Source organism: Dromaius novaehollandiae, chromosome W (genome assembly GCF_036370855.1).
Source record: "Dromaius novaehollandiae isolate bDroNov1 chromosome W, bDroNov1.hap1, whole genome shotgun sequence".
Taxonomy (NCBI): Eukaryota; Metazoa; Chordata; class Aves; order Casuariiformes; family Dromaiidae; genus Dromaius; species Dromaius novaehollandiae.
In genome coordinates, this window is record NC_088130.1 from 46,470,006 (window position 1) to 46,483,202 (window position 13,197).

A 13,197-nucleotide genomic window follows, 5' to 3' on the forward strand; every position below is an offset into this window, starting at 1 on the left:
AGAATTGTAGCCTGAGAAAAGGTTTGCTTGTTAAAGTGCCAATCGCGTGTTATCAATAATGACATCTAGAAAATGTTCATTTGGCCATTTTGGTTGGTTGCCCAGTGACTCAAAGAAATTGTCTGGTATTTCTCTTTGGAGGAAAGGAAAACGTGACTACGTCCAACTTCAACATTGGCTATTGCAGCACTCCTACCACTGCCCAGATTTTGTCTTTAGTAAAGAATTACTCAAGAATTAGATTTCTTTTTCTAAGTAGTAGATATTCAAACAAGCCTTCCCAAACCATGGCTATAGAATACATCTTTCAATATAGCAGTAGGGAGTCACTTTTCTCCCTTCGAACACTGAGGTTTTCAAGCTACTCTGGGGCTTTTTTGGCAGCAGTCACCCTCCCTGTCTTGCTCAAATTGTGGGTCAGCTGAATTCATGCAGCCCACGTACCTTCCCCTTGCAGCAGGCTAGTGCTCAGACAGCCAGGACCACTATCCCGTTGTCGATGTTGAGCTGAGTTTTGTACATCAGAGAAGGGCATTTTCTATTTTTGCTGAAAACCAAAGCTAATGAATATCCTCCCTGAAATGACAGGCTGTATGCCAGATGAGAATTCACAAGCGATCCCTGTAATTAGATAATGCTTCACAATCAGTGAAAAAAATGGGTCCAGAAAGATAATTAGCACTCTGTTTAACTGTCTTTGATTGCCCTGTTAGAGGGTAGAGCAAGACCTTTCAAGTTCTTCCATAGCTGAGACACTCTAAAAGCATGTGTATTGGGCTACATTTGAAGAACCGTAAAGGAGATTTTTTCCTCCCACTTTTCATCTGTTCCATAAAGATCCATCTTTGCAAAGGTAGGATGCTGCTCTGAAGGTTGAAGGCTTTTGCATACCTTCAGATTCACCCATTTCTAACCTGTACAGGACCAATTCTCCTCCACTGCCATGTGCAATAAATTCTGGAATAGGATGGTGCTAAAGAAGGGCTAGTTGTAATGCTGCAGTACTGAGGATGGCTCTGCAATGGACCAGCTTCCCCACTGAATGGTCATCTGAACTCAGCAATAATCCAGCTCAGCTTCCTCCTTGCTGATCGACTTACCAGCATGTCCCCTTTGCCTGTGGCATGTAAGCCTTGCTGTGCCAAGCTTCATTTCAATGTCCGTTTTCACAGCCAGCTGGATTTCCACCAGTTTTCCAACACCTGAGTAGATTTGAGGAGCACTGCACCACTATCACAGGCCAAAGCTTGAAGGCTGCAGTTGTGCCCAAATTCAGCAACTACTGGAGAAGGCAGCAAAGAGTCACCAGACAGCCCCCTCCTCTGTAAATGACAAAGGGAATCCTAGCATGGGATTTTTAAAACCTTTTCAGGTTCTACACAAAGTACAATAAGTCACAGGAACAGATCTAGCTTTCATGCGTGTGGAAAATCATGAGCAAAGCCTGACTCTGGGTAAGAAGTCAGTCGAGTCCCATGTAGATTGACCATGCAAAAAGTCAAAGCCCTGCAGCATATGTTGGGTTGGGATTGAGAAGCCTTCTCCTTAACATGCAAACTGTGCTTCAAAGCAATTTTTTTCGGGTTAAAACCCTCTTTCTTTGGCTGTGCTCCATTTTTTAGGCCGTATGGTACTACACTGGATTCCTTTTCACATGTGGTTTAACAACACCCCCACGGCAGTTCATAAGTGCCGAAGAAATCAGGGAGTGGAACAGCGTGAACAAGGCTGGACACTGTGAGGGAATGAGAGCTTGCAAAAGGACTTATGTGGAGGCAGATGTCAGATAAATATAGATGCCTGCTAACTTCTTTCAAGAAAAATAAAAGTATTCTAAAAATAGAGCATTAGGCTAACTGAATATACCAACTCCACCATTTCTTCTTATCAGTGGCCTCCATCACTTTGTTTACAGCTCTGCAACCACTGTTGTTATAAGAAGCTGTGGTTAATTTGAAGAAATAAAAGTGGTTTTTTTTGCATGCGTCATGTGACAGCCTCCTTCTCTAAGCAGACATCCTTTAAAGATGGGCACATACATACTACTTAGGTGGGACATTTTTGCAAGTTTTTTGTCTTTAATGTTTATGACCTGGAGCCAGAGGATTATCGTTAAGATCATCTGTTAGTGTAATAAAGCAATGCTTCATACTGCTAGGTCATTCGCTGGGAAATATGGCTTAAAAGTATTCCTGAAAACACCCATTTTTCTTAAATTCTCTCACTCTTTTCCTAAACAAAGGTTCATGAGGGAAAGGAGAAGGAGGGACAAAGTGCACAAACTCAGATGGTGGGGGGAGACCTGATGATGCAAGCAAAGCTGCCATCATTGCTGTTCCAGCCTAGTTAGTGGCTCTCCAGACTCCATGCACACTTTTTCAGAACTGCTAGCCCATCCATTTGAAACAGCCATGTGGAAGGTAATACATGCATAATTTGCAAAACGGCCATGGGCTGCCTTCAGAAGACCTCCTTTAGGGGCTATTTGATGAACAAGAAGGCCAGCACCAGCCTATCGCTCCATGCTGGTGCTCCACCACTGATCCTAGGAAAGTCAGCATGCAGGCTTAGGAATACAAAGAGTTTTAAAAATTGACTAGACTCTTTATTTGAGTGAAACCCTCAGTTCTGACCTGGGTACAAACCACAGTGGGAAGGTACACTTGCTGAGAAGCAGTAACTACTTCTCTCTACTGAGTAGATAAGGAGCCATGCCCCAGCAGCCCTGGGTAACAGGAAAGGGAAGTCGGAGTCATTCATTGTCTTTTTGAGCTAAAATACCAGAGCTACTGTGGCAACTAAGCTAGCTAGATACTATAAGTAGGTTCCCAGGTGCCTTAGAGGCAGGAATGAGAAAGTCAAAAATGAGTTCAAAAATCAGTTAGGCTCCCAGAGGCTAAATTTTCAAAGATGCTTGAGACTGCTGATGCTAGTGCGTTACAGAAAAGAGTTCCCTGCATTCCATGGCAAAAGGTCTTGATTTGTGTAGAGTTAACAGGGGAGAAGACATTAAAATCAAATTAAAAATAGGAGAAGAGAAAAGCTTGAAGAATTACATATTCACAAGTCTAAATCTATATGCAAATTTACATCTATAAATATATATGTTCTGAGTAGATTCTTACAGGGATTAACTGATGAATTTACTGAAGAACTCACAGGAGCTTTGGAAAAACCAGGGTTCACAATTCTTCACCACCTCGTCACACTCAGAGACCCGTGGGCCAAATGTTGCCACCCTGGCTAACATTGAGTCATCTGTCACTTCAAGTGTGGTCTTACTAAAAATGAGAGGAAAGATAGTAGAATTAGCAGCTGTTTTTCACTAAGGAGTTCACCTAATGACTACTGATAAAGGCAAAATTATTTTCTGGTCTAAAAATTCTTGAAGATGTGTATGTAGTATTAGGTCTTTAGTTTTGATTTACTGAAGATTTGGCTACCAGGTGATCTACATGCAGCTTGCAAACTCAGTTTCATGTTAAGAGTTCTTGATGTGTTGCATTTTTCTGACTCTTTGCATTGTAGTGCTCACTGACTTATACATCTGGGGGAAGGAAAGGAAGACTGGCACCTGCAAGTCTGCCTCTGAATTGGCAAGGTATTAAAACAATTAACAAATGAATGGTCTGCTTTTCAAGCAGAACAATGAAGTTGCTGCCATCTAGATAAAAAATAGTTTTTCAAGTCTGGCCTCCTGATGGCTAACCTAGCAAAAAGCAGACCGAGGGAGCCCTTGATTATCTGATGGGTAGATTTTCAGGCTGACCTGGCAGAGGAAGCTGGAAGTTAAGAAAAGACAAAATCGGCTGTGACTAGGCATGAAAGCAAGACCAAACAGGAAGGAGACAGTGAATGAATGCAGTGGCTTCCTGGCCTTCCCACACAGCTATTGCCTTGTGGGGTGAACAGGAAACTGATGAAGGGGTTTGTGTGGGTGCTGTGTCGGCTTTTTTGGGTCTCCCAAGTGCTGTCTGTATGCTAAGTGCAAGGAGTTTAGACTGCTGCTTTGCATAGTCTGTGCATTGCTGCGTCAGCCACCTGCGTTGCCCCGCAACAGTGGCCAGCAGGGCAGACGTGGGGCAGGATGCTCACGTTGCCCCAGGGCAGTGGCCAGGAGGCAGATGTGGGGCAGGCTGCATGTGGCTGGTGCTCAGTGGAGGCCAGGGCTGGGCAGGGAGGCTCCCAGAGGGGACCTGGCCAGAAGGCTGCTGACCAGAAATCGTGTCTGGGGGCCAGAGCTGGTGACCTGGGCTAAAGCCTGCCAAAGCCTAGAGACTGCTAAAGCAGATTGGCCTCAAGATACCAGTCTGAGCATAGTCATGTGGAAGAGCTTGACCTGGCCTGGGCCAGGGAGTAATTAAGGTCTGAGAGCTCCTCTAATTGTTAACGAGGGCTGAGCATGGCTGTTTCCAATCTGCGGCTTTGCATTTCAGCTACACCCAGGCTTCCTTCCCTATGAGTGCACAAGCACGTGTGCCCAGACAGGACTGCCCTGGAGTGGGCAGCTGCTTGGCGGGGCTAGAAGTGGCCCCAACACATCACACTGCAGTGCAGCCCGGCAGGTGCTCACCATCTCAGCTCTTGCTTACCTGGGGCCCTCCTCACTCCTGCATCCAGACAGTGCATCCGCAGCTTAAACCCCCTCTGAAACAGAGATGGTTATGTACATAAACTAAGGCACACATCCAGTACTGGGATGGCTACTCCACTTTGCAGGGAGGCTGTCTGCCCACAAGCATCAGATCGATTTGGGAGCTGTATTACTCACCTCCTGCAGCACTGTACGTGTTCTCTACTGCTTCCTAATGCTTGGTGCTGCCCATCCTGGGCTTTGCATATCTCTCAGCTATGACGCAAAGAAAACCTGCAGTGGCAGTCAATGAATTGTTAGTTCTGTTTTCCACTTCACAGCAGGTGTGCAGAGACCCTGAAGCAGTACACACTTGTGCCTGTGGAGTTTCTTCGCTGACTGACTAGAGGCCCACTGGGACGTGACGGATGTTTCCTCCTGCATGCACAGTCCCGGCTTCATTGGCCTCCCTGTGGCAATACTCTCCCCTCGCCAGCTTTCTCGGCAAAAGGGAGAACAGCTGCTCGTGAAAGAATAGGAGTCTGGAGGAGCTCCCCCCGCCCCCCTGCCATGGGAATGGAGAAAGGAAAGCTGGTGAGAGTGGGCAGAGAGGAGGGAGAGCAGGAGAGACATACCCAGTGGCGTCTGCTCCAGTCTGCCCCGCGCTACCCTGACACCAGGAGAGAGGAGCAACTGAGGCTACAAACACAGTGAGCGGTGCTCAGCACCAGGCCCCTGGCCCTTCAGGAAGAACCAAATGTCTGTGCTTTAATGAGGAGTTACTTGACGTATGCTCTATAGCAACACTCCCTCCACATGCAGGTGCTTAGGCATGTGCTGGAGCTCCCCCTCAGAAATCCCTCTCCCCTGTTTCCCAGAAGGGACCGCCTGGGCCCTAGCCTGCAGCATGCCTCTCAGGCTGTGCTCGTCCTGCAAGGCTGAAAAGGTGTGAGGTTGCTTTCATTTGCAGTGAGCACAGCCAAGGGAGGCTGTTTGGGCCATACAACCTGACCCCAGACTTTTCACAAGTCCACTTGGTCCACGGTTTATAAGAATTTCTTCACTAATTTTCACTGAATCTCTTTGCTAAGAGGCCCTTGAATATCTCCATGGGCAGCCTGTTCCAGCACCAATTGCCCTATTCACACACCTTCTAGAAAGCAGCAAGAGTCCTTGTCTGAGGCAATTGCACTTTGCTGTCTCAGCCTGGGGAAAAGTGAACTATACCCCTTGACCTGAGCTGTCTGTATCTTGAAGGTATAAATACGAAGCATTTTCTGTGACAGGTTCTGAATCAACTGAACTCTCTCTCAGTTCTTTCTTTTGCCTCATCTGGAGCTCTCTCCTGTTGCTGTGGTTTTCAATGTCATGTGGAAATTCTCGTATTCTGGAGACCATCCCTCTTGCTCCATTCACCACCTGGTCTGGTGCAAAGCGGTAACTTCCATCCCAGCATCAGCCAATGAAACCAGACTGCAGGGTGTCAGAGGAATTTTCTCTTTCTCTGCACCTGAAGCACAGCCAGCTCTGAGCAGGAAGGCATTACGAGGCAGTTACCAATGCACAGCTCAGTGCAATGGGGATAGGAAGACATTTTCTACCACTGCATCAGGAACATGACAGGTAAAACGGAACATGGCATTTGCAGCTGTGTAGAAAAAAATCTCCTTCACTGTAAACCACGGAGTCAGCATGGACTGCAAATACCCAGACCTCTGCTCATCCATCCTTCTGCACGTATTGACTGACTGGTCACATCTGAAGCACAGCACTATACACTTGACCTTCCATGGTGAGGGTGGCTGCCCCCCCTGCACTGCCCATCATCCTGTCACACATGGCAAGGCTTGTTTCTGGCCACCCAGATATGACAGCTTTCAGCATTGCAAGTGATGGAAATATCCTTGATATGCTTATGTCTGAGCTCTCTCATTTTCTTGCCTGATGCAAGCAGCCAAGTATGTCTGACTAGACTTATTCTCCAGGTAACACCTCCATGCTATCATGCTCCACCAGAAGCAACCTGCTTCAGACATCACTGATTAGTATCATTTCTCTTATTCTGAGTTTCACCATGACATCATGCCTCTTCCTGGTGTGTCAGGTGGGATCCCTAAGTGAGACAGGAAGGACTGTGGTGGCTTTCAGCTGTCCCTCAGCTTTCTGCAACTGCAGGCATTCAACTGAATTTTGTTTTCCTAAGCTCAGATTTCCCAGTGGTGCCAACATTTCTTGAAGATGAGGTGTAACTTTGGGAAGTAAAACATCATTCCTAATATATTTTCCAAGTCAGTGCCATTGCCTAGCAGCCACAAGCCATGGATTGCTAACCATTTCTTCAGAGCTATGTTGGCCATCCATGATTAATACGATCAAAATATCATAGCTCAAATTCCAGATGTCACTTTTACCTGGCTTCCATTAAATTAGTACCAAATATCATCCACTGAAAAAATCATCTATTTCAGAAGAATTCAGTCCTTATTCAGCTGTTCTAAATCTGCTGTGATGTGTAGTAAAGTTCTCCATATGCTGCTCTTTGGCTCTTCCACGTCATTTGCCCAACTGTAGTCAATATTGGTATTTTATTTTATTTTGTTTGTTTATTAGAAGCACTCAGTTTCTTTGTTCAGAATAGGTGTCAGGCTCAGTGGTCAATCATTTTCTGCATTTCCTTTGCTATCCTTTTCAAAACTAAACATCATCATAGAACTAGAGGAATACTTGAAAAGTTCTGCAAATTTTGGCCTCAGTAAACCAAAATTAGTTTCATCTACATTTGTTGAATTTGCTTCCTGGGAATGTTTTAGTAAATACTAGCAGCACATTATCAAAGAGAAGTGAATTTGAAATAATTCTGACAGAACTTTCAGCAAAGTTAATTAAAAGCTCATAATTGTGCCTGTTTGCAGTCAAAATCATATTTTAGGAATTAAACATATACAGCAAGACAGCAGAAACATTTCTCTGTATTATTTTGTGCCTAGTTAAGCATTACTAATATACTTCAAATGTCAAATACTTGGAACAAGCAATTCACAATCAACAGACCAAGAATTTTTTATAGAATCTGATTTCTTCTATAACTAATTCTGAATAGCAAATGCATTCAAGAAAGTCACAGCCATGAAAAACAGGTAAAATGGAATAAATTGCTGGTTTTATCCGATTTGTAAAAATCTACATAATTGCGTATTTTGCGATGCATATAGAAAGTACAAATGGTGCCTGTAAAACAGAAGTACTTGGCCTCCAGGTGAGCTATTTACTGCTTCACAGACATCTTCCTGCAATGAAGTAATCATTTTCAGGATGCTGAGAAAAATATTACTACTATTCATCGGCTTCCATGTTTCTTTTTCCCTAGGCATATGAACCACATTTACTCTGAAAATGTCCCATCTCCATGACACCAGCACCAGTGGAGGAGATGGGATCCTGGGTTGCCCAGCCCAGTGCTCTCCCACCGTCCTTTCTCTCCGTCCTGGCAAATCAGCAGCGAGGTGCTGGGATAACTGACCAACTCCCTATTTGCGTCCTGCTTTTCATTTTCAAACTGCTTGCCGGCGGGAGGCCGGGCTGCCTGCAATCTGTGCTGACGGGAGCCCGTGCAGAGCCCATCGCCAGGCCTGGCAGTGGCGAGAAGCAGATGGTGCCGTGTTCCTGCAAACTCCCCTTTCTGAGGTGTCCTGTTCTGCCCAGCACAGGCGGACATCAAAAGCCGATATTGCTCTTTGGCAGTAGCATTCGCCAAACAGCCTGGGATGTGACAATTTTGTGTGTGTCTACTGCAGCTTTTCCCCTCCCTGGTTGCCCAAGAGGTTTTGTCCATGGAAATTTTAGTTTAAAAAATAAGGAAGTGCAGGTCCTACTTGTTGGACACAAACACGATGCCATATGGCTCGGGAGAAGCATGCTCTGACACAGGAGCGCGGCGTGTCCTACCTCCAGCCCCAAGAGTGGGGGTGCATGTCAGCCAGCACCCTGCCTGACAGCAGTCTTCAGGGACGTGTGCTAGCTGCACACAAGCCAAGCCTCATTATAAGACAACAGAGATAGACCCATAGAAAAACATGTCTATGGCCAGGCTGGATTCCTTGAGGATCCCCAGCAAACAGCAGGCATGTGGCCACCCCCACAAGGACCCGCGTGTCTGTCGGCTCTCATTACACAGACTTCAGCACAGGAGAAAGGAGAAAAATGCGAAAGCACTGACTGTGCATCAGGGAACAGAGAAGGGCAGTTTGCCCTTTCTGCTGCCAGCACAAGGGACTCTGTCCCTCAGGAGCATTGATCTTGAAGTCAACAGGATTAGGCACCTGCTGGAAGTTAAGCAGATGCTTACCTGTGCAGCTGGATCAGCACCAGCTCCATGTGTGGGTGAGCACTGACTAATGACTCTTGTGATGGTGCTAAAGAAAAGCAGACAGACATACGGATGGGGTCAGCTGAACTTCCAGGCATCCACCAAAACATTTGCAATAGCCCAATACCTCAAAGCAATTATATGTATATTTTTGAATGAATATATATTTGGGGAGGGCAAAAAAAAAAGACATAGTTCAGCTCCAAAGACCTACACACAGAGGGGCAGCATAGCTAATGCTTGTGCTCACTCTCCCCAGTAGCTGCAAACACCCTTGGCTCTTCATAGCCTTTGCCTTACATGCATGCACGCATGCACACATGCATATCCACACACACACACAGATATAAATATATATATATATACACATATGTATATATATCCTTCACATTACTGGTGTGAAGTTAGTCCTGAATATTTGTGTGGGAGTAGGTCAAAGGAGTGAGAGAACAAGCTTCCTGCTTTGACGGCCTCTCCAGGGGAATCTGCTCCTGAGCGCAATGGGAAGAAGGGATGCAGCAGTCCTGTGACCTCCTTCCCCGGCTTGTTGTGGATGACCATGCGAGTCACCCCAGCACGGCGCTCCGTGACTCCGATGGGCATCTACACAGCAGGTGGCCTGTATGTCTTTCTGTTACATTTTTAACATTATGTGCTCCAGTTGCAGCTTAAAAATGACCAAGCGATCTTTATTCTAAATGCAAGAAGTGCATTTCATTTGCATAGCTCTGATGGGATTAAAGGAGGCATTAGAGTAATTAAGGTCACTGGGGTTTGCCATTTGCTTAATCCCTAAATCCAGCTCTGCTCCAACATTATTCAGTAATATCATGGGGCAAAAGGTCACTGCAACAATATATGCCTGTCTAACCTTCCATCATAAAGAGATAAATGATTTTTGGACAGTTAAAAGGAATAAAGGCAGAATGCTTTGTGTGCACAGCATAGGCACAAATCAGTGACACCACCACACCTGCAGACAAGGTAGGTAGGTAGGTAGAAGCAGCCCCTCGCGCAGCAGGTGGCACACAGAAGACAGTAGGAGCCATAAAGAGCTGTGTCTCCATGGGTTTGCAGCACAGGCAGGTTTTCATATGTTACAGGTGAGAGCATGTCCCGGATGTGACAATGGCAGACTTAGACCGACATGCATGGTTTGTTATGAATGGTTTTTGCACTTTGCACTGGTAATGTGAAAATGATAGAATATAACAAAAATTGTCATGATGCCGCACTGTTTTCCTTTCATTGTTCTGACACCTGGCTTCAAAAAAAAAAAAAAAAAACAAAGAAGCAACTTTTCCTGCTTTCAAAATTCTAGGTTTGGTAAAATCAAAAATATTTAACTAAGGAGAATATAAGAAATGAATACATGTGAAATTTTAAGTTTCACATTTGTAATACTGCTATTTGAAGAAAACTAGAAAAAAGGAAAAAAAATGCCTATGACCATGTGTGTCAGTGAAAATCTGTTTTATAAAGGACATATACATTATTTTCCACATAGACTTCACAAGAAACTTTGCCTCAGATACCATCTGAATCCAAAGCAAACCATGTATCATACTATCTCTTATGTTTATCTGTTTTTTTCTGGTTCTAGATGGGAAGATTTATAATACTTTTTATGCACAAGAGTTTATATGGTTTCGGGAAAAAAACCCCAAATGATCCACATCCTACGTAGGCATTGCAGTAAAGTTCTTTCAGAGTTTAAAATACTAAATGATCCCTCTGTTAAAATGATAGTAATAAATGCACAGGCAGCATTTGGAAGATATTGTATTGTTGAATATTATGTGTTCTTCTCAGTAAGCTTGCAGCAGTTATTCCTTTTAATTAAATCTACATGCATTTCATACTGCTGAAGGCCTTAACTCCCAAGGCTTCATTGTTATTGGTAACCCAAAGCTGCTCTGATTCAATTGGAAGAGCCCTAAAACAGAATTATGCTGACTGAAACTACTCTGGGGACCTAAAAGCATGTATATTTTCCCTTTCACAAGTTCAGTTAGCTCCAAGGCAAATGGACAGATTGTACTGGGTGTATTTTTCTATTAATATCGTTTAGAGCTAATTCACTGTAAGTTATGTCACTTTGAAGGAATCCTTTAGTGGCACTCCAGCACGCGGTGCCAGAGGAATAGGTGCGTCGCCAGACAAAAATAAGCTTTGCAGAACTCTCGGCCAGGTAATTGGTTCATAACAATATTTTAGTGATGATCCTGTCACTATTTTGTACTTGACCCATCATGTCTCTGAGGTCTCTCCATTGGCCAGTTCAAATCTCCAAGCAAAATAAAAGGAGCTAAAGGATAAAGAAAAAAATGGATTTGAAACTGAGTGGGATAATTGAAATAGTTTTAGCCGTGCTATGGATGAAGAAATAGTGGATTCAGAAGTAACTGAAGCAGCTTGAGCTGTGCTAAATGCTGTCAAAAAGTTGTCAGGTTTTCTCAAAACAGCTTTGGTGACACACCTGTCCCTGGCTGTGACCCATATGTGGCTCCAGTCCTGTGTCTTATGGAGTGGAAAATGGTCTCACAGTACTGGGACAATATGTACAAGTGGGAATTAAAACACCAGCAACACATTTCTTTTCATGCCATAGATAAACAAGAGTTAGAAGGAATTATTTTGCCTCTAAGCTCTTTGGGACAATAAACATACAGCGCTGGAAAGAGCAAGGCTTCAGCCTGTGGCCAGGTCTCTACATGCTGCAACACAGATAAATGGAAAGGAATGAACTGGGGGTTTCTGTAGTGGGGGGGGGGGGGGGGGCGGTTCGTGTGTTACTGTGCACAGCTTCACCCCCAGGATGGACTGTCTGGTGAGCCAAACCACGGAAGAGAGGGGACAGGTGGGAAGGCCTTTTCCTAGCCTCTGGCTTGCCAATTTGCATTTACATAGAAGAACAACTTTTGTCGACTTTCCTGTCCCTATTGCTTTTCTTTTCATCCTCAACCACCCTAGATGAAAGCATGTCTCCACTGCGGGCAAACTCATGCCCAGCTCTTGCGCAGAGGTGCGTGTTCCCACGCTCTGTGTCCTCCCTCCCCCAGCACACTGGTGCAAGGCTGATTTCAGGAGAAGCCCAATGAGCAGAAACTGGCCCTGCCTGGCTGGTCCAGGGAGCTTTAGCTGAAAGAACTCAAATCATCCCTGCACTGCACCAGGCTATAAACAGACCAACACAGCAAGAAGAGAAAACCGAGCCAACCTGATGTATAATGCAATGAGTGCTGAGCCACCCTGCTGATGCACAGGTTGCGCTGGTGTTTTATTCACTAGCACAAGCCAAAGGTATAATCTAGCCCTGAAGAAAGAGCCCTGTGTAGCAATGCTGTCATGTGCATGGGATGTTAGTTAGCTTGCTGTTCTTATAGCATGGTTTTGAATGAGTACAGCAACACTGCTTCTGAGTGCGCTCACGCCTCTTTGTTTATGCCCTCCTGCCTCCTGAAGCCCTTCTGCTAAGACACCCAGGGACTAGCAAGCGGAATTAATTTCCAGAGGCAAATGTAGGCTGAATCTGCAAAAACCTGAGGATGCCTCCCCACGCTGGAGCTTCGCAGTGAGCCAGGCCCTGTTCCCAGCAGTGACATCCGAAGGCGCAGGAGGCTGTGCCGAAGGTGCTCGGGGTGTGGGCGTGCTGCGCTGTGCAGGCATGGCAAGGCTGCAGTATCCCAACCGCACGATTGCAACATTTTCTCCACCCAACAAGCCAAAGAGACAGGTATTTGGGGATTAGCTTATTTTTTTAAAGAAATCTTCCAAGTAAATGAAGAAGAAAAAGGAATGTGCAGAATGTTTGAAAGGATGCAACTTCACAAATATAAAATAAACAAAGAACAGTGCGTTGTGGAACAGGGAACTTCTGAATACTTTTCTTAATCAAAGAGATATCAACACTACTTTTTGGCCCCTGACTGTTCCCAGCATCGCAAGAAGAGTAGTTGGGAATTCTGTTTTAAGTAAACAGCATCTGCCATTTCCATGGGCTGTCTGAAAGTGCTGACTAGCTGGTAAAGAGATTAGCACTGTCTGACTTCTCTGCTAACAACCGATTCATTACCCAGGCTTGGCAGTGCCTTTGTAATTGTCAGTTATAAACGCTGACATTCTTGAATATTGTTCTTCAGATGTAAACAATATTTATTTGAAGGGTACCGTGGCCATTGTTTTGATCTCGCAAGTTCAGGTGAGTTTTATCTCATTTATCTCATTGTGAAAAGAAAACAGCGTTTAGGAGAAAAGA

The 13,197-nt window shown here is 44.9% G+C and overlaps 1 long non-coding RNA gene across 5 annotated transcripts in view; it reads left to right on the forward strand.

Annotated features, from left to right (window-relative positions):
- Window positions 1–10,798, forward strand: part of LOC135324153 (uncharacterized) — a 155,403-nt gene extending 144,605 nt beyond the window's left edge. For all 5 annotated transcript variants that reach the window (XR_010385502.1, XR_010385501.1, XR_010385503.1 and 2 more), the window contains one exon: window positions 7,941–10,798. This is a non-coding gene — a long non-coding RNA (uncharacterized LOC135324153). The remainder of the gene's footprint in view (window positions 1–7,940) is intronic.
- The last annotated feature ends 2,399 nt before the right edge of the window (window positions 10,799–13,197 follow it).